Below are 25,953 nucleotides of genomic sequence, written 5' to 3' on the forward strand. Positions count from 1 at the left end.
AACTTAACCAACTACGAAGCAAGCCATAGAAAAGGCCAAATACTGATTATACAAAATTTGCTTTTATCCATTTACTTATTTACAACCATCTTCATTCCAGAACAACAATACGATTCTATAATTTGAGGCACTGTTTAAACAAAATAAAACAAGAACAAAAGACTCTTGGCATATGAAAAGAAAATACCTGAATGATTGTATACAGAGCACCAAAACTTGCCTTAATCACTAGAATCACATCCATGGAGTGATCACTTCCAAACCCAAAACCTCTTCTTCTATCCACTCCAGCCCCTACTCCGGTGATCACATTGATAACCAGTGACTATGCCGTGTCAAAAATCTCAATTTCAAGCATCCCACTCTCCTCACTGCCTGTCTTTCCAGTTCACTTCTAGAAATCTGCTGATTGCCAACAGACTTGGAGTTACTTTTCCCACTATCCTTCCTCTCCTTTCTTCTTCCCCTCCTACCCAGCCTGAGACTTGACGTTCCATCACTATCATCATTTCCTTACCTATGCCCTCATTCTTGCTCCTCTCTTCCTCCATCACAGTCAAATCATAGTTAAAACCAACTTTCCACTTAACACAGTACCTTCACTTGTACAGATGAATGAGAAGACAAACACAACCACATGAACTTTAAAATTATACTCATAAACTGCAGACCCTTAGCAAAGCTCAGAAATCATACCACATTAACCTAGTGAATTTGCTCTCCCAGCCTTAAGATAATTACTTCATATAGCTTCTCATTTTACCTTAAAGCCTCATCCCCCTCTCACTCCCAGCAGATGATCATGCTTTTTCATTTTACATTATACTTTTACTAATGTATACAATCCATAAAATATGCATTGTTCTGCATAGGTATTATTCTGCATATTTTTAAATATTATATAAATATACTGTGCATGTTCTTCCATAATTTGATTTAGTACACAACATTATTGATAACAGGTACTCATGTTGATTTTGTAGCTCTAGTTCACTCACTTTCAATACTGTATTATACTGTGTGAATATACCAAAATTTATCTATTCATTCTCGTCACAGACACACTTGGTTGTCTCCACTGTTTCACTGTTAATAGGCAATGTTACAAATCTCTTATCATCAAGTATTAAGAGTTTTTCTGGGGGCCGCCTGGCTGGCTCAGTCGGTTCATCGACTAACTCTTGATTTCCACTCAGGTCATGATCTCAGGGTCACAGGATGGAGCCTGTGTCAGGCTCCATGCTCAGCGGGGAGTCTGCTCAGGATTCTCACTCTCCTGCTCTTTCTGCCCCTCCCCATCACACTCACTCGCTTCCACTCTCCCACCCTCTCAAATGAATAAATAAATCTTTTTTTTTAAGAGTTTTTCTGGGATTTAACTACAAATAAAAGTACTGGATCATAGAGTATGCATATCTTCAACTCTACCAGAACACTGCAAATTGCCCACTAAAGTGGCCAGATCAATTTACCCAACAGTATAAAGGCATAAAAAATGAGAAGTTTAATTTTTCTTGTTAAAAATAAGGGAAGAATGGGGCACCTGGCTGACTCAGTGGAACATGAGGCTCTGGATCTCAGGGTTGTAAGTTTGAGCTCCACGTTGAGCATGAAGCCTACGTAATAAAATAAAATAAAATAAAATAAGAAAGAAAGGAAGAGAAACCCCCCACATTTTTCTTCGAGCACGTTCTTTAGAAAACTTGTAATTGTAAATTCTTTTTCTATCCCTTTGAAATATATGTAAATCTTTTTAAAAGCTAAATAAGCTTCTAGGGACCCCAGCTGGCTCAGTAGATCAGGCGACTCTGAGTTCAAGCCCCATGCTGGGTGTACAGCTCACTTTAACTACAGCTTATTTTAAATTATAAATAAGTAAGTCAGTAAGCAAGCAAGCTTCTAACCAGCAACCCAGGACTCTTTGAAATGTGATTTGCACCAAAGGAAATAGCACTTTCTGTTTTCTGCTATCTTTCTGCCAGTTTTGTGGGAAGACAGGAACCTAATAGCCTAGCTGGCCACCTAGCTCCCAGCTGCAAAATTACCTTCCTATCATAAGAATACAAGTTTATTTTTAGCCAGTTACAAATACATATGGTCACCCCAATTACCAACTGATTTAGAATGAACTGTATGTGAGAAATGTTGCTATCAAGCCCTCTGACTTGAGCACTACTTACAATTTATCTTGAGAACATGTATGTAATGGGTTGTATCTGGCCATATAAAGGGTGAGCTCTCTTTAGATCTCTGAAATATCTTAGCAGATTGACTGTGATGTGCTTCACATTGTGGCTCAATGCTTATTTTCGTTCTCTTCTGCCTCTGGAGAGGTTTTTCTGAAATGGAGGTTTGGGCTTTAAATTATATTTCTCCAACATCGGCAATGGTTAAAAATTCCCATTTCCCCTCATCCTTACCAATATTCGATACTGTCAGAATTTTTAATTCTTTGGCAATATGATAGGTATGAAATAGTATACCTTTATTTCTTCTAATTTGTTTTTCCCTGATATCCATTGAGATTAAACATCTACTGACTTGGATATCCCTCTGCATATATTTAGGACTATAAACAGAAACAAGTCAAGTTTATAATGAACAGTCCACCTATAAAATGCCAAAGTACAAAAAAGTTCCGATTTTAGCAATGTAGTTTATTTTAAAAACTTTAAGAACAATTCCAAAAAATATACATTACGTAGACTCATTCGTAACTCAAGGAAAAATAGTTCAGATTTTCAATGTAAATTTTTAGCTGCCGAATAAACTTTGTATTAAAATAAGTATTGCTCTAAATATTTCCAAGGAAGTTGACAAAATTAAGCACTAAATCAAGGTCTTTTAGCAGTTCTTCTATTAAAAGGACAAATTTCCTCAAAAGGATCCTAAAGTAAAAGCTAAACTCCAAGTTTCTTAATTATCTTTGAATAAGACAACTGAGCATATATGTTTATTATGGTTGCATAACTGTTGATCTATAAAGTATCAAGTAAAAAATGAATTTGAGTTCTTCCAGAGAGGCTGATACTTAGCAAAATGGTATCTTTAACACATGAAGATGATGAACAAAATATGCTTTGTGTTTCAAATACCACTGGATTTGAAGGCACACTGATGAGTGGAAAAATCAAAGTATTGTTAAATCCTAGCAAAACTAATAGCTGTGTGATCTTGCCCTGAGAGGGATAAATGGACATTTACTTCTTTGGAAAAGATACTAAAAGTAGGTTCCCAAAGGATCAATACTCAGTTATTTCCTTAGGAAACAAACAATAAATAATGGGCTATACTGACTGTAATGGAACTTAATAACACTTCTGTATCTATCCTACTTGAGTTAAACAATTTTACAAGGAAGTTTACTCTCATGGTGACAAAACTATAGCGATATTAAACATATACACACATACACACCCCTCCTCAGTCCTGCTTTTCCTATGCAACTTTTTTTTTAAGATTTTGTTTATTTTATTTGTCAGAGAGAGAGTGCACACAAGCAGGGGGAGCAGCAGAGGGAGAAGCAGGCTCCCCGATGAGCAGGGAGCCCGACAAGGGGCTCGACAAGGGGCTCAATCCCAGGAACCTGGGATCATGACCTGAGCTGAAGGCAGATGCTTAAGACTGAGCCACCCAGGCACCCCTCCTATGCAACTTCTTAACAGAACCATTCTAAGATATATAATGAAGTAAGCCAAAATGGTTTTCTACACTTTTCTGTATGGTCTGCTGTTCCTATTCTTCTTTGCAAACAAAAAATTTTAGTGGTCTGCTCACTCTGAACAAAAGTCATGTGTTCTGAAGTGCCTGGGTGGCTTCTCCTTCTCCCTCTTGTGCTCCCCCTGCCTGTGCTCTCCTGCTCTCTCTTTCTGTCAAATAAATAAAAATCTTTAAAAAAAAAAAAGTCATGTGTTCTATAAGCTCTTCTCTTCTTCTGTTAAATAAATTAGCACATCATGGGCTTAACTATGACCCATAATGTTTCAATGTCGCAAATAACATTTGCTTTCATTTATTAATTGAATAAATATTTACGGAACACCTATTTATGTGCCAAGAAGTGGAATGAATGCTATAGTTATAGCAATAAAAAAGACAGATGCAATACCTGCCTTCATGGAGCTTCTAACTGTCAGTGTCCCAAATACAAAGAATGGCTGAAAGATAAAAATTTCAGACACCAGGACAAGCTAAAAAAGAGACATTTTTGGTTAGAAGAGCCTTCTAGTGTTGCTCAAAGTATCCCAAATATATAAAGAATGGACCAACAGCCATAATTTTTTTACCATTCTTTTTTAAGTGGTACCTGATTATTAACACAGTAAACTTAATTCCATGGGATTTGTTAAGGCAAAGTAACAAGAGACAAAGTAGAAGCAAAAAATACAAATCCAAACAAAAGCACACTGTCAGTACCTAGTATTTTGTTGGCAATCATTCTGTGAAACCTGTTCAAACTAAAAAAATTAACCTGTAGTCAAAAATAATAAGATAGGGGCGCCTGGGTGGCTCAGTCGGTTAAGTATCTACCTTCGGCTCAGGTCATGATCCCAGGGTCCTGGGATTGAGCCCCCTATCAGAGCCTGCTTCTCCCTATCCCTCCACTGCTCCCCCTGCTTGTGCTCTCTTTCTCTCTCTAATAATTAAATAAATCTTTTTTAAAAAATAAAAAATAAATACGCTAGACTTTTTACAACAGTGGCTGTGGATCTCTGAATTTCACAAGCCAATAAAATTTCAAAAAAAAATGGGGGGAACCAAAACAGGGGTGCCACTTTTTTTATTTTACTAAGAAAGGACACTTAAAACATATCAACCATGTATCTACGATCACCATGACTTCATAAAATAAGTAACACCAAAAAGTAAGATGAGTACAATTTTAAAATAATCTCAGTCCTTTAAACCGAATAAATTAACCACATTTCATTGACTCCAAGATACCAGCAGTATCAACATGCACCATTATTTTATGTACCACTAAGAAAGACAAAAAAAACCTCCCAATTAAACTAGGACATATGGCTACCTATCACTTAGAATTTATTTTTTATTTATTGGAAAGGCTCTTTTCAATTTATTTAGACATGAATTATGATACTCATGTCTATATATTAAAAAGCAAAATAAATTCAGAGTATTCTTGGTATTAAGGAGGGCATGGGTGGTGATGAGCACCAGGTATTATACGCAACTACTTAATTGTTGAACACTACATAAAAAACTAACGATATATGGGACACCTGGGTGGCTCAGATGGTTAAGCATCTGCCTTCAGCTCAGGTCATGATCTCAGGGTCCTGGGATCCAGCCCCACATCAGGCTCCCTGCTCAGTGGGAAGTCTGCTTCTCCCTCTCCCTCTACTGCTCCCCCTGCTTGTACTCTCTCACTCTCTCTGTTGAATAAATAAATAAAATCTTAAAAAAAAAAAACTAATGATACACTATATGCTGGCTAATTGAATAATAAAAAAAAGATTCTGAAAAATGTCTTCAAATTCACAATCCAATATCTAAATTGCTATTTAACTCACAGTCATTGGTTCCCTTTGTTTTCCCATAAAATCATCCTCTGTGGGGCGCCTGGGTGGCTCAGTTGTTAAGCATCTGCCTTCGGCTCAGGTCATGATCTCAGGGTCCTGGGATGAAGCCCCATGTGAAGCTCCCTGCTCAGTGGGGAGTCTGCTTGCCCCCTCCCTCTGCACCTCCCACACTGCTTGTGTGCACTGGCACACTCTCTCTCTCAAATAAATAAATAAAATCTTTATAAATAAGTAAGTAAATATATAAATGAATGTGTTCTATTGCCTCCGGGACTCTTGTCCAAGCAACTGACTATAAAAGTTCCCATGCCATACATATCTTGATCTTACAAAAAGTGTAACCATAAGATGTAACTAACCACAGGTTTCAGAAGACAACTCAGGAAGTTGTAATCTCTTCCATAAATGGTCCTTAAATGGTATGTTAACTAAAACATCAATGGGTTGCAGCTGTCCAATCATACAAGCATTAATTGAATTAATTCTCGAGTTCACATGTATGTAGACAGTGGCAACTATTTCACAACCAACAATGATGTTTAGCTGCCATTGTTTATAAAATATCTCAATTTCAGAAATGTTAAAATGTGGGAAAATATACACCTTAAAATTGATGAAATACAGTAGGTACTATAATCTACACTCACTATAATGTTCTGATACTTATTTCAATGCAGAACAGCAAAAAATTCATCAAAAACCAGCATTTGAGACCACTGCTTCTCACTACAATGAAAAGTGTTTCTGAGAAGCCTTACCAACTATAATAATCTCATTTAATTTTAAAAAGTCACATTTCAGCAGTTCTCCCCAAAATCCTTTCTCTCATTATTGACGCTGTACTGTGATCACATACCTAAAATTTATTGCTATGCTATTTACAAAACTTAGTATCTTATTTTTAGATACATCTCAAGGGATACTATTTGTTTTTATGTATCTATGATAGGACTCCTCACACAGAAAATAACATGCTTTTGGAACCACAAGAATTGCCACACTGAATCTAACCCAAAACTATCCAGAGCATTACTATATCAACCCCCCCCAAAAAAAACCTTTGCTGTGAAGAACACTTGATTGTTCTCCTTGACAAAAATCTTTAGGTTAGGCCATATCCAAATATCTTGGATTCCTTATTACCCACCAATTTATTTATTTATTTATTTTAAGATTTTTATTTATTTATCTGACAAGAGACACAGTGAGAGAGGGAACGTCAGCAGGGGGAGTGGGAGAGGGAGAAGCAGGCTTCCTGCTGAGCAGGGAGCCCGATGCGGGGCTCAATCCCAGGACCCTGGGATCATGACCTGAGCTGAAGGCAGACACTTAACAACTGAGCCACCCAGGCGCCCCATCCCACCAATTTATTTAAACATTTTAAGAATTTATTTACATTTTTTAGTTAAACTCTGTAGTTCAGAATACCCTGGCATAGGGGCAATTAATCCTCCAATGAATAACCTTTAGGGTATGCCAACCAACTCTTCTATTTGTCCAACTGGAAATCACTTAGCCCTCTTCTGCCCACTTATATACAGTTTCTCAAAATTTTCACAAAGTTAATACCAATTCCACTGGCATTTCATACCTAAAAGGGTTGCAAATTTGGAGGATCACAGTATATTTCTCCCTTCAGGTCACTTGCAAAACTGTAGTCTGAAAACAGGTTTAGCAGTGATCCCATTAATATGCCATTAATTTGGATTCTCTAGTCCTACTCCCATTCTCTGTTTATAAACAAATTCCCTATCCCTATCAAATGATGTGACTAAATCCCTTGATAGTGCCTGGCTGTAGTATCTTATGTAAACTCTTTTTTTAGGATCAAAATATTGATCTCTGTTAGCTATTTTTTTATTATTAAAAATATGTTCATATAGAAAATTGGGGGAATACATATTATGGGGTGAAAAACAATAATCCCACAATGATAAAAATCTGAAAATTAATATTTTCCAAATTTCCTTATGTCTTTTAAAAAGATCTACAATTCTGTAACCTGCTTTTATTTACCTAATAACATTACAGCATAAGCATTTCCCTATATTATGCATTCTTTAAAGACATTTTATGGCTAAATAGCATTTCCTTGTGTGAATGGATCACTTCTTCCTTAAATATCTCCCCAGTAAGATGTTTAGGTTGTTTCCAATTTTTTTACTATTATAAAAAATTCTATAATATGTGTCTCTATTTCATATTTAAATTTTTTTTTATTTTTCAGTTTCTAAGAAATGGAATTACTATGTAAATCAGTATGAGCTGTTTTAGGATTTTAATACATATATTCAAAATGTTATCCAAAATTGCATCCATTCATAATTATGCACCATGTATGACAATGTCTGTTTCACCATAACCTTACCACTCTCATCAAAAAAATATTTTGAAAGAGAAAGTAATTTAACCCATTACCCCACTTGATAAAAATTAAATCTAACGCCCTTATATCTAGCATTTGAAAAATCAAATATTTTATTTCTTCAACCAAAGCAATTTAACTTCTAAGAAAAATGTATTTTTGGCTTCTGAGATACTTATTTTCTACTTGGACCATGGACTAGCAACATGATTCTTGCCAGGCACAAGTTTCCCATTACCAGTGTTTAGCAAACAACTACTAACTATAGGTCTTTAAAGAAGACAAATCAAATTCAAAATTAAGCCCATTCTGCTGCATCATGCTGCTGTTTTAAATTACAATCCTGAAGATTTTGATATGCTCCTACCATTAAATTTTTTAACTAATGGGGTTCCTCCAACAATAGTCAAAAAGAGGTCTACAGACCAGAATCATCTGATGTGTTTGTTTAAAGAAGAGATATCTAGGTCTTACCACAGAGCTATTGTCATCACAATCTCTGGAGATGGCGACCATGTTTTAAACAAGCTTTTAACAAGCTCTCCAGGTGATTCTGATACTAATATTAAAATGTGAACATGGATGGAACTAGAGGGTATTATGCTAAGCAAAGTAAGTCAATCAGAGAAAGACAATTATCATATGATCTCACTGATATGTGGAATTTAAGAAACAAGGCAGAGAATCATAGGGGAAGAGGAGGAAAAAATGAAACAAGACGAAACCAGAGAGGGAGACAAACCATAAGAGACTCTTAATCTTAAGAAACAAATTGAGGGTTGCTGGAGGAGAAGGGGGGGATGGAGTAACTGGGTGATGTACACTGGTGAGGGTATGTGTTGTAATGAGCACTGGGTATTATATAAGACTGATGAATCACAGACCTGCACTCCTGAAACAAATAATACATTATATGTTAATTAAAAAAATAGGGGAAAAAATGTGACGTCCACTGCCATAAAGGAGTTTATTTGCCCATGCTATATGAATGAATGTAGCTAATAGGCTTTTGGAAGGTTTATAACTGAGATTTTTCATTACCACAAAAATCATCACATAATCTACAAATTAACAATATAAAAATGCATGAACATTTATCTCCAAACTACTCTGAAGCCATAAGTGACCACCATTGCTTAAAATTTACGTAAGTTTATTTTTATTGGTGTCTGTAGCCTCCCATTAGGATCAATGCCTCCAGCTTTTCCCCTCAAAGTAAACTCAGATTCTTAGAAAGTAGGTGATACACAAATTCAAATTCTCTTTTAAATCTTGTTTTAGTCCAAAAATTTATGAGGATGTAACAGACTGACAATACAATAACCACTACAATCTCAAAACTCCCATGCTCCTATCTGTAACTTAAATGGAGGCTTCAGGAAGAAATACACCATGTTTATCCTCTAACACAGAGTCAAGTACTCTAGTGAGGAAATATGAACCTGAGTCATAAAAAGGCAACCACCTAAATTATACAAATGCTTAACATTGGGTTCCCAATACTTTCTTAATTCATACCTATTCAGGAATCATTTTCTTCCAATTGCAGCTAGTGTGTTTCTTTTCCTTTTTTTAATGTTGCTTTGGGTTACAATCGGTCAGTTGATACTAGTAAATCTGGGTATTTTGATACCAAATCTAAAAACATAATCTGTGGAAAAATAAAACAACTCTGCCTTATTGGAGAGAATCAGGACTAAGATAAATTACACTTCCCACACAAGGCAATACTTTTTTCACTAAAAAAATAAAAGTTTCTTAAGATAAAAGTAAAAGTTAGAATTTTCACTTTTCATGTATTTCCACCACAAAACAGATTTACAGACATTACCACATTCTGACCTTATTCTGTGTCACACAGATCTTCTCTGAGAGCTTTCACTTACAGAGTTTAACCAGAAAAAGTGATCAGGCCCAGTGGTCTACACCAAATGAAATATATACTATGACTGCATATTTGGAACTGATAGAACAATAGACGTGAAACAATCTAAGTGTCCACCCCCCAAAAAAAGCCTGGTTAAATAAATTATAGTAGATCCATAAAGTAGAAGATAAAGCAAATGTAAACATTGATGGAAATTTTTATGAATCCCTATGGAAGATCTCTTAATTAAGAAGAAAAAGAGAGCACTGTATAGAATAGAAGGTACAATATGCTGTCATTTTGTATGTGTATATACATGATTACAAACTGGTTTGTATTTATGTAAAATATCTCTGAACCAACGTAAAAGAAATGGATAATAGTGACAGCATCCTGATGAGGGAACTAAGAGCAGAGGGAAACTTTACTTTTCACTGGGTACTTTTTTGTATCTTCCATATTTTGTACTATGTATATATACTATCTATCCAAATATTAAGTATAAAAAACGATGGTGCAGTCGTGTAATACCACAAAGTCATAAACAATGATGCTGCACCAAGGTACAGAAGCAACTTAAGTTCCATTAGCCATTGAATGGATAAAGAAAATGTGGTATGCATACACAATGGAATAATACTCAGGCATTAAAAAAAAAATGAAATGGGATGCCTGGGTGGCACAGTTGGTTAAGCATCTGACTCTTGGTTTCACCTTAGGTTGTGATCTCAGGGTCATGAGATCAAGCCCCACATCGGTCTCCCCACTTAGTGTGGAGTCTGCTCAAAACTCTCTCTGCCCCTCTGCCCCTCATCCCCTCTCTCCCTCTCTCAATCAAAAATAAATTAATTAATAAATTTAAAAAAAAAGAATGAAATCTTGACATTCACGGCAACATGACAGACCTAGACAGTATTATGCTAAGTGAAATACCCCAGACAGAAAGACACACCATTTTCCTTATATGGAGAATCTAAAAAACAAAACCAAAGAACAGACAGCAACAACAAAAGAGAAACAGACTCATAAATATAGAGAACAAACTGGTGTTTCTAAAGGGGAGAGGGGGAGGGATGGGCAAAATGTGTGGAGGGGATCAGAGGTACAAACTTCCAATTATAAATAAAGAAGTCACGAGGATGAGCATAAGGAATACAGTCGATATTACCCGCATACGCTTATTGTGGTGAGCATTCTGTGATGTATATAACTGTTGAACCACTGTGTTATACACCTAAAACTAATATTATGTGTCAACTACACTTCAATTAAAAACAATTTTTTTTTTAAAATGATGCTGCATGGAGTACCTGGCTGGTTCAGTCAGTGGAGCGTGCAACTCTTGGTCTTGGGACTGTGGGTCTGAGCCCCAGGCTGGGCGTGGGGACTGCTTTTAAAAAAAAACATATGATGCTGCAGACATCCCTTTAATTGACATAGGGAAAAAACCCTTTAAATGCTAAACCCAACTAACAAATCATTGTTAGACCTAAGACAATACTTATATTAATAATCTAAGTTACACAAGACCCAACTGTTGAAAATTGCTATTTGACCAATAAAATATACATTAAAGTATTAAGATACATACAGAGCAATCTGACAAGATTTCCCTACTAGCAAAAGGGGGTTCCCCCCTCTTACATCACTTCCCTAAGTGTGATGTCCATCACCAAATTTCTGGTAGATATAATCAGAGAACAAGAAAACATTCTAGACAAGAACAACCTAGAAAAGAGGACATTAAACAACTTATTAGTATCTTTCTTTATGTAATATGTAAAATGTAATAGTTTCAACAGTTTTGTTTTACTTGTCCACCGGACAAGTAATTCTCCACTCTGACTTTTTCAGCAATCATTTATCAGATAATATAGAGAAGCCAATTTGCTTTTTGAAGTAATTAACTATAATCGAATGCAATTTTTTTGTGCTTTTGTTGGGCATGTTTGAGGCCTGTTTTCCTTTCACTAAGCATTGGTAACGCATGTGCCAGCTCATCCGTCTAAAGAATTATGTTTCTGATTTTGCAATCATAAGATGTAAACAAAAAGAATCTCACCAAGTTCTTCCTTGATAACCAGCCAAGAAAACATGCCTAATGTGGACTGAGATGGGCATGCCAGGTATCAGATATACAGAAAAGAAAAAGGTAGTCAGGCATAACAGCTACTAAGCTAAACAGCTTTCCAAGGAGTTCACAGATGGATAATTTAGGAGGAAAACCAAGTTTGAAGACTAAGGGACATGGTTAAACATGGAAGCTGAGTTATATGTGTGCATCTACTCTGCCAAACCCTTTTCATATCCCTTTGGACTGTCTTCACTGAACTATCACTAAAGCAAATGTTTTAATGTAAAAGCTTCCCAGATGGAAGAATAAATACTTGGGTTTAAACCCAGGTGGGACCTCTCCCATTCCCAGATCATACCAGAAAAGTTTTGAAAGCCTCAGCCATGCTCAAGAACTAGTATCTTTGGATGGCTCAGTTGGTTAAGCGTCTGCCTTTGGCTGGGGTCATGGTCTCAGGATTCTGGGATTGATCTCTGTATCGGGTTCCCTGCTCAGCAAGGAGCCTGCTTCTCCCTCTCCCTCTGCCTGCCTGTCTGCCTACTTGTGATCTCTCTCTCTCTCTCAAATAAATGAAATCTCTAAAAAAAATTAAAAAAGAACTAGTATCTTTAAGAGGCCTTAAGCAATGTCACTGGCACCTTCTTTTAAACCACAGCCACTAGAAAAATTCTAAAGAAATAAAAACTCCTTCCCAAACCCCTCTACACTTAAGCCAATATGATAGACAGGTAGATAGATAACCACTCAATCAACATTAACTCTACAAGCCAGCATTTCCCAAAGTATATTAAGCAAAATTCAAATTTGTAGAACTTTGTACCAAAATAAACTTGAGGGGGTAAGTGGAAAAGTCAGTGATGACTAAACTTGGGGGCAAGATAATGATAGTACCAATACCAGTAACAATCAAGGAAGACCATGAAATCTGTTCTAAGATGGAGACTTTGACTTGGACACACTGCCAAGTTTTAGGAGACAGCAAGGCAACTAGGTAAGATGTTGAGCTGTTAAAGAGTAAGAGCCTTAAGTGCAGAAAAAGGGATGAATGACAGAAACACAGATTTCAGAGTCATTTAATTAGTGGTGAAAGAAGCCATCTGAGTGAGCACAGACTAATGATGACAGCACAACTGTTAAAAGTGTGTCTTCAGATATAGACACTTCAGCATGCAAGTAAGAAGTTGAGTCAGTGAGGGAGGAAAACGAGGCACAGCTCAAGATGTAGTGAAAAGAAGGGCCATATGCACCCCAGTGTTCATAGCAGCAACGTCCACAATAGCCAAACTGTGGAAAGAGCCAAGGTGACCTTCAACAAACGAATGGATAAAGAAGATGTGGTCCATATATACAATAGAATATTACTCAGCCATCAGAAAGGATGAATACCCAACTTTTACATCAACATGGATGGGACTGGAGGAGATTATGCTAAGTGAAATAAGTCAAGCAGAAAAAGTCAATTATCATATGGTTTCACTTATTTGTGGAACATAAGGAATAGTATGGAGGACATTAGGAGAAGGAAGGGAAAAATGAAGGGGGGCAGAACTGGAGGGGGAGATGAACCATGAGAGACTATGGACTCTGAGAAACAAACTGAGGGTTCTAGAGGGGAGGGAGGTGGGGGGAAGGGTTAGCCTGGTGATGGGTATTAAGGAGGGCAGGTTCTGCATGGAGCACTGGGTGTTATACGCAAACAATGAATCGTGGATCACTACATCAAAAACTAATGGTGTATTGTACGGTGACTAACATAACATAATAAAAGAAAATTAACAACAACAACAACAAAAAGAAACAAGGAAAACACAGTAGAAGGAAAACAAAGAGATAAGCTCTTCAAGATTAACAGAATTTGATGCACTGCAATGAATGAATACAACAAGAACAGAGAAAATGCTAATCAGTGTATTTGGTGATATGAGAAATCAGAAATCTGAGAGCAATTAGTTTTTAGTATTGGGGTAAAAATTAAATTTACAAGGCCTGAGAGACCAGAGAAATTACAAGAAAATGAAAACCACTCCAAAAAGAGCTGAAAGCAGCTATCATTGCCTGCCTTTTGATTTAAAAAAAGGTCTTTGGGTCTCCCAATCTGAGGTCTCTAACACCTCAAATACATCAATTTACTCACTTTATGAAATAGAACCTCAGGCATTAGCAATCATATTTTTATATCTCCCAATGAAGAAAGCCATCTATTACTGTCATGGGAAAGTCAACATTCAAGTATGCTTTTGGAATTGTATCCAAATAGATCACAACCAACATAAATATGAGAGTGCGTTTTTTGGAAGATAAATAGTTTCTAAGATTTTCTCTACAAATTCACATTAAACATGATTTACACATTAACAATCCTGTAGCTAGTTCTATAGAACTCAAGCCAAGAGTTCATGTTAAAAAGGAGAGTGATAATTTAAAAATACTAGCATTCGGTATTAGTAGTCAAGCTTTCATCTAAGAACATCAAAGCAACTTTTAAACATCTATTAATTATAGCCTTTCTAAACTATCCTGTTTGCTGCAGCAGAATACAAGCATGAACATGATTACATTCTACCTTGACGACACAAAATATTATTTAAAACATTTGTGTTTAATATCCAATAATTATGATAAATAGGGATATAACAACAAAAGTTATTTTGGGTAAGTACTTCAGAATGAAAAATAAAATCTCAATTGGAACTTCATTAACTGTCATCCAGAAAAATTCAGAGAGGGACCAGACTAATTTTTTCTATTCTATTAAAGAAAAAAATCTGCTAAAAGAATAAAATGAACACAGTAAAAAATACAACAAAAGTACTGTTTTCAGCTACTTTAGATATACTTGCTATTCAATTTAAAAAGGAGGTAATAATATGGCAGAAAGAACTACAAACTGGAGGACAGGAACAGCCAGAATTTAAAGATTTTTGGGGGGGGGACAGAGAGAGAGCACAAGGCAGGGGGAGCAGAAGGCACAGGGAGAGGGAGAAGCAGGCTCCCCGATGAGCAAGGAACCAGATGTGGGGCTCGACCCCAGGACCCCAGATCATGACCTGAGCTGAACGCAGACGCTTAACTGACTGAGACACCCAGGCGCCCTAGGAACAGCTAGAATTTACAGTGTACCTACACTATGACAGGAACAGTACTGGGTTCCTTAAAATGTTATTCTTGGTTAACTATCATAGCAATCCCATGATATCATTATTATTATTTCTAGCTTACAAATAAACAAGGAAACCAGTTTCCTCAAGTTCATATAGCCAGTAAATGGCAATGCCAAGATTTTGAGCCACACCAATCTGTCTCTGACCTGTGAAGTTGTCCTACTCAGTATATTGCCTACTCTAAGAAGCAAGTGATCCAGGTTATAGTACTAACATTCCCACAGATCTAGGCTTCAATTTCCCTTTGTATAAAATGAAGAGGGTAAACTCAATTATGTCTGTAATTCTAGGTTACAATAACAGGTAGAATTGTTTTTTTAAGATTTTATTTATTTTTAAGTAATCTCCACACCCCATATGGGACTCAAACTCACAATCCGCAGATCAAGAGTCACATGCTCTACCAAATGAGCCACCCAGGCATCCCTAGAATTATTTAGATTAATACTTAAAGATACTTATCACTTGTATGCACTTTACTAGGTATAGCTCTGGGGTATATCAGCTTTCATTCTATGCTTTCCTTGAGTGTTATATCAGAAACTTAAGAAAGATCAGCATAGAGAGCACCTGGCTGGTCCAGTCAGCAGAGCAAGTGACTCCTGATCTTGGGTCGTGAGTTCAAGCCCCATATTGGGTATAGAGGGAGTGGGAGGGAGGGGGGAAAAAAAAAGAAAGATCAACATAAGAGTAACAGAGCAGACACCAAGAACCTCTTTCCCAAAAGTGAGAAAAGAAGTAAGAAAACGAGGTACTATATAAGACAATTTAATGACTTTTAAGAAATTACACCTTTCTTGATAAAAAAAAAAAAATCCCAAAACAAAGCCTAGCTTTGAAAATTATGAACCTCAATGTATTTTCATCATCAAAAGAATCATCAGAGGTCATTTATTAATTGCCAACATTATTTATAAGACTTTGATGCTTTGATTTTGTTTAAGAGAGTAAAGATTGGGGCTCCTTGGAAAAATGGCAGATTCTACATCTGGGACAGAACATGTAAAATGAGTCTGGAACATCTTATCCCAGATATGATGGTTAATTTTGCATGTCATTTTGACTGAATCACAGGGCCAGACACTTGGTCAAAAACTATTCTGGGTGTGTCTGTCAGGATGTTTCTGGAAGAGATTAACATTTGAATTTGTAGATTGAGTAAAACAAATTGCCCTCCCAGCCCTCCCTGATGTGGGTATGAGCCCCATCCAATCAATTGAAGGTCAGAATTGAACAAAAAATCTGGACCCTCTAACAAATAAGAAGGAATTCCTCCTGCCTGACAAACTTCAAGCTGGTACATTGGCTTTTTTTCCTTCTTTCAGACTCAAACGCTTGCTCTTCCTGAGTCTTGAACTGGACTGGAACTACATTAGCTCCTGGGCCTCCAACTTGCCCACCACAGATAACTTGTGAGCCTCTAAAATTTATAAGCAAATTCATTATAATAAATCTCTTTATATATATGTATATATCCCATTGGTTCTGTTTTTCTAGATAATACAGACTAATACGTGAGAATGCAAGAAAGCGACCAAAGACTATTAGGGTCATGTCTAGAGTCAAAACCCAGAGGCTCCAACTGGCTAAAGATCGGACAATTTGAGTATCTTTTAAGTCTAGGGTTCATAGTGACACTCAAAAAAAAATTTTTTGCTGGTTACCTTTTTTTTTTTAAAGATTTTACTTATTTATTTGACAGAGAGACACACAGCAAGAGAGGGAACACAAGCGGGGGAGTGAGAGAGGGAGAAGCAGGCCACCCGCCGAACAGGAAGCCCAAACCCTGGGACCATGACCCAAGCTGAAGGTAGATGCCCAATGACTGAGCCACCCAGGCACCCTTTTGCTGGTTACCTTTATCCAAAGGTGTCTTTTATCCTAATGCTAGGGAACCAACTCATTATTTTGATGACTGGTAAATATAGGAAAAGGATCAAGCATTACTTATCCTACTTTTTCTAAGTGAACTGTTCCTTCAAGTAACCAAGTAACTGAGGATAGGAAGTATCCTCTTTAGAGAAACATGACAAATAATAAATGAAGGTAAAATGATAAAAAAAAGTCACCATTTTGCAAGTCCTAATGAATTATTAGATCTAAACAATGATCATGAATGGCTACCTGCATTGCCAAAAAGAGACAACCAGACATTCTCTACTTCTTGACAAAAATAAAAACAAAAAACCTAAATCTGATCAAGTCTCTAAATCTGTGTTGTTTAATACAGGAGTCAATGGCCCCATGTGGCTACTGGGATGTGCAACTGCAGTTTATTCTAATTGAGATGTGATATAAGTGAAAAATATACACCAGATTTCTAAGATTTAGTACAAAAAAAAAGTAAAATACCTCAAAAATTATATTGGACACATATTGAAATAACATTGTGAATATAATGGATGGAATAAAATATATTAAAACCAATTTCACGTTTTTTTTAAGATTTTATTTTTTTTAAAGATTTTAACAGAGCATGAGAGAGAGTGAAGAGCACAAGCAGCAGGGGAGGGGTAGAGGGAGAAGCAGACTCCCCGCTGAGCAGGGAGGCCGATGTGGGAAGTCGATCCCAGGACCCTGGGATCAGGACCCAAAGTCGAAGGCAGATGCTTAACTGACTGAGCCACCCAGGCACCCAAGATTTTATTTTTTTTAAGTAATCTCTATACCCAACATGGGGCTCAAACTCACAACACCAAGATCAAGAGTTGCATGCTCTACCGACTGAGACAGCCAGGTGCCCCTCAACCTGTTTCTTTTTATTTTTTTAAAGTGGATACATGAAAAATTTCAGATTACCAATACGTGGCTCAAATTTATGGCTTTCAGGGCGCCTGGGTGGCTCAGTCGTTAAGCGTCTGCCTTCGGCTCAGGTCATGATCCCAGGGTCCTGGGATCGAGCCCCACATCAGGCTCCCTGCTCGGCAGGAAGCCTGCTTCTCCCTCTCCCACTCCCCCTGTTTGTGTTCCCTCTCTCGCTGTCTCTCTCTCTGTCAAATAAATAAAAATTTTTTAAAAAATTATGGCTTTCATTATATTTATACTGGACAATGCTGCTCTAGATCTAATTAACAATTTTTATATAGTAAATGTAACAGAAAAACATGTTGAACAGCATAACAGAGATACAATTACAAAGATCCAGGGTGCAGGAATCTCTAAAAATCAAAAGACCCACTTTCTTCAACAACAAAAACAAAATTGCAAGAAAGAGCGAGATAGAAAGGGAATGCGTAGATTTGAACAGAAGATATAACATCAGGAACAAGGCAAAAAGTTCTCCTTATCACAGCTTTTTGACATCATACTGGAAATCCTAGCTAATATAGTAAGAAAAGAAAAGGAAATAAAAGGTATACAGATTGGGAAAGAAGAATAAAAACTGTCCATCTAAGCAAATGACATGATCATCTATGTAAAAAAATCCACAAAAATCAACAACAACAACAATTCCTGGAATAAATAAGCAAGTATGGCAAGGTTGCAGGATACAGGTTAAAATACAAAAGCTTTTCTATATACCAGCAATGAACAAGTGGAATTTGAAATGAAAACACAGTAACATTTATATTAGTACCAAAAAAAAGATGAAATACTTGGGCATAAAGCTAACAAAATTGTATAAAACCTATATGAGGAAAACTACAAATCTGATGAATAAAACCAAAGAACTAAATAAATAAATGGAGAGATATTCCATGTTCCTGGATGAGAAGACTCAACATTATCAAGATGTCAGTTCTTCCAAACTTCATCCATAGATTCAATGCCTCCCAATCAAAAGCCCAGCAAGTTATCTTGTGGGTATCAACAAACTGATTCTGAATATTATATGAAGAGGCAAAAGACCCAGAAAAACCAACATAATACTGAAGGAGAACAAAGTTGGAGGACAACTGATACTACCCAACATTAAGACTTACTATAAAGCTACAGTAGTTAAGACAGAGTGGTACTGGCAAAGGAACAGATAAATATAGCAATGTAAAAGAATAGAGAGCCCCAAAATAGACCCACAGAAATAGTCACCAGATATTTGACCAAAGAACAGAGGCAATAAAATGGAGAAAAGTCTTTTCAACAAATGGTGGCTGAACAAGTAGACATCAAGGGGTTATATGGTAAATCTCTGTATTTTCTACTCAATTTTGCTGTGATCCTAAAACCACTCTAAAGAAATAAAAATATATTTTTTAAAATAATAAGTTTTAAATACTTATGAGACACATCAATTACAACATATGAGCCTCATTTGAATCCCAACTTAAAGAGTTTAAAAAGAAATTATGACAATCAGGAAAATGTGAGCATTAACTGAATATGAAGTAATTAATAACTTTTTATAGTGATAAATTTAGTACAGTTATGTTTTTTTTTTTTTAGTACAGTTATGTTTTAAAATCTTAAAACGTGGGGCGCCTGGGTGGCTCAGTTGTTAAGCGTCTGCCTTCGGCTCAGGTCATGATCCCAGCGTCCTGGGTTCGAGCCCCACATTGGGCTCCCTGCTCCGCAGGAAGCCTGCTTCTCCCTCTCCCCCTCTCCCTGCTTGTGTTCCTGCTCTCGCTCTCTCTCTGTCAAATAAATAAATAAAATCTTTTTTAAAAATAAATAAATAAATAAATAAAATTTAAAAACTTAGTTTCTTTTAGAGCTATATACTGAAATGTTTAAGATGAAATGATATTCTATCTGTGTCAAAATAATACGGGGGTAAAAATAATGTGGTAAGGCAAATGCACGGTGAAATAAATTGGCAATGGGCTAATAATTTTGTAGTTCTGTGATAGGTAAAGGGGAATTCATTACACTATTCAATTCTGTAAAATCACAGAATTTTAGCAGTTGGAACAAACTTTAGAAATCAGACAATGGTAAACATGACTAAAAGAAATGGAAACAAAGTCAAAAATACCTGAGTTTGTCACCTGAATAAAAAAACTTTGAGTTTCAGTTTTGTCATCTATAAAAGTAAGTATAAAACACTAAGTACCTATATGGAGTGGCTTCTCATTAAACGGAAAAACACAAGCAAACACGTGTATTTCCCAAATCAAAACCACGATGAGATACCACCTCACACCTGTCAGAAGGGCTAAAATTAACAACTCAGGAAACAAGATTTTGGTGAGGATGTGGAGAGGGGAACCCTCTTACACTGTTGGTGGAAATACAAACTGGTACAGCCACTCTGGAGAACAGTATGGAGGTTCCTCAAAAAGTTAAAAACAGAACTATCCTACGATCCAGCAATTGCACTGCTAGGTATTCACCTAAAGATACAAAAATATAGATTCGAAAAGGTACATGCACCCCAATGTTTATAGCAGCATTATTGATAACAGCCCATCTATGAAAAGAGCCCAAATGTCCATTGACTGATGAATGGATAAAGATGTGGTATATATACACAACAGAATATTACTCAGCCATCAAAAAGAATGAAATCTTGCCATTTGCAACAACGTGGATGGAGCTAAAGTGTATTATGCTAAACAAAATAAGTCAGTCAGAGACAAATACCATATGATTTCACTCCTCTGTGGAATTTAAGAAACAAAACAGATGAACATAGGGGAGGGGGAGGGAAAGGGAAACAAACCATAAGAGACACTTAAAAGATAGAGAAGAAACTGAGGGTTGATGGAGGGAGGGGGATGGGGGATGGGCTAGATGGGTGATGGTATTAAGGAGGGCACTTGTTGTGATGAGCACTGGGTGTTGTATGTAAGTGATGAATCACTAAATTCTACTACTGAAACCATTATTATACTGTATGTTAACTACCTAGAATTTAAATAAAAATTTGAAGGGAAAAAAAAACATGTATTTCCTAAAAGTCAACTCTTTCACCCTTTCCTAAAGTTCTAAACAAACATTAACTCAACTGGCCTAATCTCATTTTTAAAGAAAAATAAAGTAAATCCTCAAAAGTCTACATGTAGTTGGCTCCTCTTTCTAAAACCATCCCTTTATTCCCAGTTTATACACTATATTCCCAGTTTTATTCAGAAGACACTTTACATATTCCCCATGCTTAAACAGTGACTTATTTTAAGATGAAAAGAATTTTACAAACTTAACATTCACCAGCTAGTGTTAGTTACTACTACCCATTACTTGGTGATTTATAATTAGAGTTCCAAATAGACACCCTTCTTTTGAATAATAGGTGGTACTTACTACTTTTGCCATTAAATAATAGTTTAATGAGTGTTTGCCATTAAAACTAGGCCTGATATTCATGTCCCAGAGAAAGCTAAATCACTTATGCCAGGTCTATATGGATTTCAAGAATTTCACATACATTTTAGTTAAAATTTATTAAAAATTTCTTCTCAACTTTTTTAAGTTAAATATATTTGAAAAGGATAATGTATTTAGGCAAAAACAACCTAACTTAGTAGATGTTGCAACATTTTTAAATGGTTTTAATGGTTATTTTGGATACTTACTTTTGTCATCTCTATACATTCTGCATTTTTCTATAGTAATCAAGTATTCTTATGATGGAAAAAAGCTTTGTATAAATAAAGGATAATACAGGACTTAATTCTATAAAGGAGCATGGAAACAATAATGAATACTAAATTGCTTTGTAGTTATTGACATAACTTCATTAAATGAAAACTGCTATGTAAGAGACGTTAATAGGTCCCGATCATTTAGCAGTCAATTAATTGTAACTGTTTTTAATAGAAGTATAATCTTTTAACAGAACTTGACAGGTTTTTAATGTTAGTGTTTAGTGGAAACTTTTAAAATTTTGAGTTGACATTTATGTAGTTAAAGAGTTCCAGGGGCGCCTGGGTGGCTCAGTCGTTAAATGTCTGCCTTCAGCTCAGGTCATGATCCCAGGGTACTGGGATGAGGCCCGTAACGGGCTCCCTGCTCGGCAGGAAGCCTGCTTCTCCCTCTCCCGCTCCCCCTGCTTGTGTTCCCTCTCTCGCTATGTCTCTCTCTGTCAAATAAATAAATAAAATCTTTAAAAAATAAATAAAGAGTTCTAAAAGTAGTTACTATAAAATTACTGTTCTGACCTCTATTCTCATATATTATCCTGGAGAGTTATCTGAGGCCTTAGAGGAATGAGGGATTGACCAGGATGCTAAGATAATAGGAATCAAAACTTACAAGTCCCAACCAAGAGTAAGGAGTCCTGCCTGTGTGTCTCAATCTGTGGTTCAAGAACCACATTCAAGAAAATCAGTTGGTGTGCTTAATAAAAAATCAGACCCTACTCCCCAAAGCCTAACCCAGAAAGACTGAATCAGAGTATAAATGAAAGAATCAAGTCACATAACAGCACTTCACCAAAGGTTATTTTATTTTCTTCCTAAAAACCTTAAATAGCTTCTTCCAGCCCATGAAACCATCTCACATCATTTAAATAATTCCAAGTATCTCATCTTGCGAAGTGCTCCTAGTATCTGATAATGCCTCTCTTGGCAATAGGATGCATCCGCACACCTGAGATCCTTCCAGCTTCAGTTAACACCAAGAGACCCAGAGCTGCCTATGCCTAGGCAGGACTGACTGCAAGCAGCTTCTATCCTGGGATTAACAACGTTGCTCAGGAGCTTTCATGCTGATCTTTTTGTTTGTTTTGTTTTGTTTAAGATTTTATTTATTTGAGAGAGAGGATGTCCACAGGAGGAGGAGGAGCAGAGGGGGAGGGGAAAAGAATCTCAAACAGACTCTCTGCTAAGCGCCAGCCAGACGCAGGACTCAATCTCACAACCCCAAGATCTTGACCTGGGCCAAAACCAGAGTCAGACACATAACTGAATGAGCCACCCAGTTACCCCTCATGCTAATCTTCTAACTTAGAAGTCTCTAAATCTTGCACTACCTGCAACTCCGAATAGTGTTAGTAGGTTTCCTTCCCCTAGTAGCAAACCTAGTTTATTTCTTCTATTAATGACTAAATTGTAGTGTTCTGTTAGTGACCAAATTGTACAGTGATAAATCTTCCAAGAAGTGCCTTGGATTAACTACAAAGGAGGCCTCCTTCTCTTTCACTTTTTATCTCCTTGATAACAAAACTACACTCCACATTTCATATCCCTCCATTTCAACTCCATGCCTCCCCCCAAATTCTTGACATATAAACTAAGAATGTTTTGTTTCACAATTCAATGTCTACTTGTGTTTTTTATTTTCATCTTAATTTTATAGTCATTGTTGTCCATTATAGAATCTGAGACAGTAAATACATTCTCTAATAAGGACATTTCCATTCCAAGTTTTTAAACTTTTCTCATAATCTAGAAAATACTAGTCCTGTTTCAGGTTACAGTATATATTTATAAAAACAAAACTTTAAAATGTGAACTAAAAAAAGTAGAGAAATGTTGATGAGCTACTAAAAAGTTTAAAATACCATACATTTTTATTTGATCTTATGTACATAGTATATTTTTATTAGTATTTACTAATAATGTTTATTTTAGATAAGTGTTATAAACAATTCAATACTGGCTCTTACATAGAAAAGGCTAGTTACTACATCCAGTTAACCATTTAAGACTATATTAATTACACAGGAAACTTTCTGGCAGGATTCCTAATCTCCAATATTTTAACAGAAAGTTACATATATTGAACTTCCACTTAAGTAAATTTATCAGGCCACAAAGCTATATATATATATATGTATATATATATGTATATATATATATATATATATATATGACAGACACATTTCATATATATATATATATATATATATGAAATGATCCCGTTTTTATACATAGGCAAAGAAAACATGAAAAATTATTTTAGCATGAGATGATTTATTTCAGTTTTACAGTTTTCAGTTTTAGATTTACCCATATTTTATTTACTAAATTTTCTCTAATGTATCTGAATTACTTTTATAATAACAGAAGTTTTTCTTTTTCATAATTTTCAGTAGCCGTCTCTCCAGATAGAGGAACAATTCTGTTCCTGGGCCCTCACAACACTTTTACATCCAGTAGAGTAATTCTATTACTCCATTTCAAAATGTGGCTTGTTTTGGGGGCACCTGGGTGGCTCAACCTGTTAAACATCTGCCTTCGGCTCAGGTCATGATCCCAGGGTCCTGGGATTGAGTCCCACATCAGGCTCCTTGCTCAGCGGGGAGTCTGCTTCTCCCTCTCCCTCTGCCTGCCGCTCCCCCTGCTTGTGCTCTCTTGCTCTCTCTCTGGCAAATAAATAAATATATATTTTTTTAAATGTGGCTTGTTTTAAAGAGCTAATGTTAGTTAAATTGATCTCAGCCTCTGTCATATTTCAGACAACTACTCAAGCAGTTTTATAGTTACGTTTGTTTTGCTGATTCCTCCAGATAATCAAACATTTTATTAAATATCCATTCAATGCTGGGCACTGTCACAGCCTGGCTTCCTAATGAGTCTCGAGGTAACTATCTATTAACATCTTTCTTGACCAAACAGCTTACATAGTTCTCACTCATGCTCAGAATGCACTATCATCCTATGGGGATCAATTTAAAAAACACTGTAGATACACAAAGAAAATATCTTTTACTGTCACCGCTAACACTTTGTCCAATCTGAAGCAACATTTCAGGCTGAAAAGTTCCTTCATATAGTAATGCATCAACTAGACCAGAAGACTTTAACCCTCTCCACGCCCCATCTAAAAATTTTGCTTATTGTACATTTATTTTCAGATTCTTAACTTACACACTGATACATTCATATGGATGCTAATAACATCCTGCAAAAGATGAGAGTATTCTGTTAAACTATAAAGGTTGTAGACCCTTCTTTCTTGGGTATAAACATAAGACATACACATTTATGCAGAAAAATGTTTGGATGAATAAACTTTCCGTTTTGAAATACAACTAAAACCAAGCATGAAGAAGATTCAATAATATAAAATTGCATCAAAATAAGTCTTACTATCAGATTCAGAAAAAAACTAGTAATAGCACTATACAAAATTACATGTGTGATACACTTTTTTGTTAATAATCTTTCACTCAAATGTTTCTCTAACTGGTACGGCTGGGATGTGGTCTGGGAATCTAAGGAACTTAACTCTACTTGAAATGATGTAGAGTAATACCAGTACACGGCCACTTTTGGATGCTGTACTTGTCATGTTTCCCATTCCTCCATCTTTAAAGTGTGTGAAACAAACTGGGCTGAGTTAGAAACATACCAAATCAAGAAATAATCTAAGACAAAAATTAAAAGCCTTATTTAAAAACCAATTTAAAAGAGACAATATTTATGAACTTACAGAAATGAAAAAGATTGTAAGAGAATACTATGAACTGCACACCAACAAATTAGATAACCTAGATGAAAGGGATAAATCCCTAGAAACACACTAACTATCCAAACTGACTCAAGAATAGTAAATCCAAATGTATGTGTAACAAGTAAAGAGCCTGAGTCAGTAATTAAAACTTCCCAACAAAGAAAAGTCCAGGACCAGATGCCTTTACTGGTGAATCCTACCAAACATACAAAATTGAATTAATGCCAATCCTTCTCAAACTCTCCCAAAAAACAGAAGAGTACAGACACTTCCTACCTCACTCTATGAGGCTACCCAGATAAAGCCAGACAGAGGCATCACAAGAAAACTACAAACCAACATCCTTTATGAATATAGATAAAGAAGTCCTCAATGACATACTAGCAAATGAAATCCAACAACACAGTAAAAGGATTATATACCTCAATTAAGTGGAATTTATCCCAGGAATGCAAGGACAGTTCAATATATGGAAACCAAACAATGCAATAGACCACATTAATAAAATGAAAGAAAAAAAAAACACATGATCATCTCAATTGGTACAGAAAAAAACATTTCACAAAACCCAACACCCTTTTGTGATAAAAACAGACTTGGAGGGTCCAACTGGGTGGCTCAGTCAGTTAAGCATCTGCCTTCGGCTCAGAACATGATCCTGGAGTCCC

The 25,953-nt window shown here is 36.1% G+C and overlaps 1 protein-coding gene across 6 annotated transcripts in view; it reads right to left on the reverse strand.

The window, feature by feature from the left end:
- Positions 1 to 25,953, reverse strand: part of MEMO1 (mediator of cell motility 1) — a 119,228-nt gene that overhangs the window by 63,469 nt on the left and 29,806 nt on the right. Inside the window, exon 1 of one of the 6 annotated variants that reach the window (XM_027622928.2) lies at positions 2,181 to 2,198. The exons of the other annotated variants lie outside the window; for them this stretch is intronic. The gene's annotated coding sequence lies outside the window, so the exon portion shown is untranslated. Of the gene's footprint in view, positions 1 to 2,180; positions 2,199 to 25,953 lie in introns of those variants that run through there. 6 annotated transcript variants of the gene reach the window in all.

The sequence above is a fragment of the Zalophus californianus genome, chromosome 8 (genome assembly GCF_009762305.2).
Source record: "Zalophus californianus isolate mZalCal1 chromosome 8, mZalCal1.pri.v2, whole genome shotgun sequence".
In the NCBI taxonomy this organism is placed as follows: domain Eukaryota; kingdom Metazoa; phylum Chordata; class Mammalia; order Carnivora; family Otariidae; genus Zalophus; species Zalophus californianus.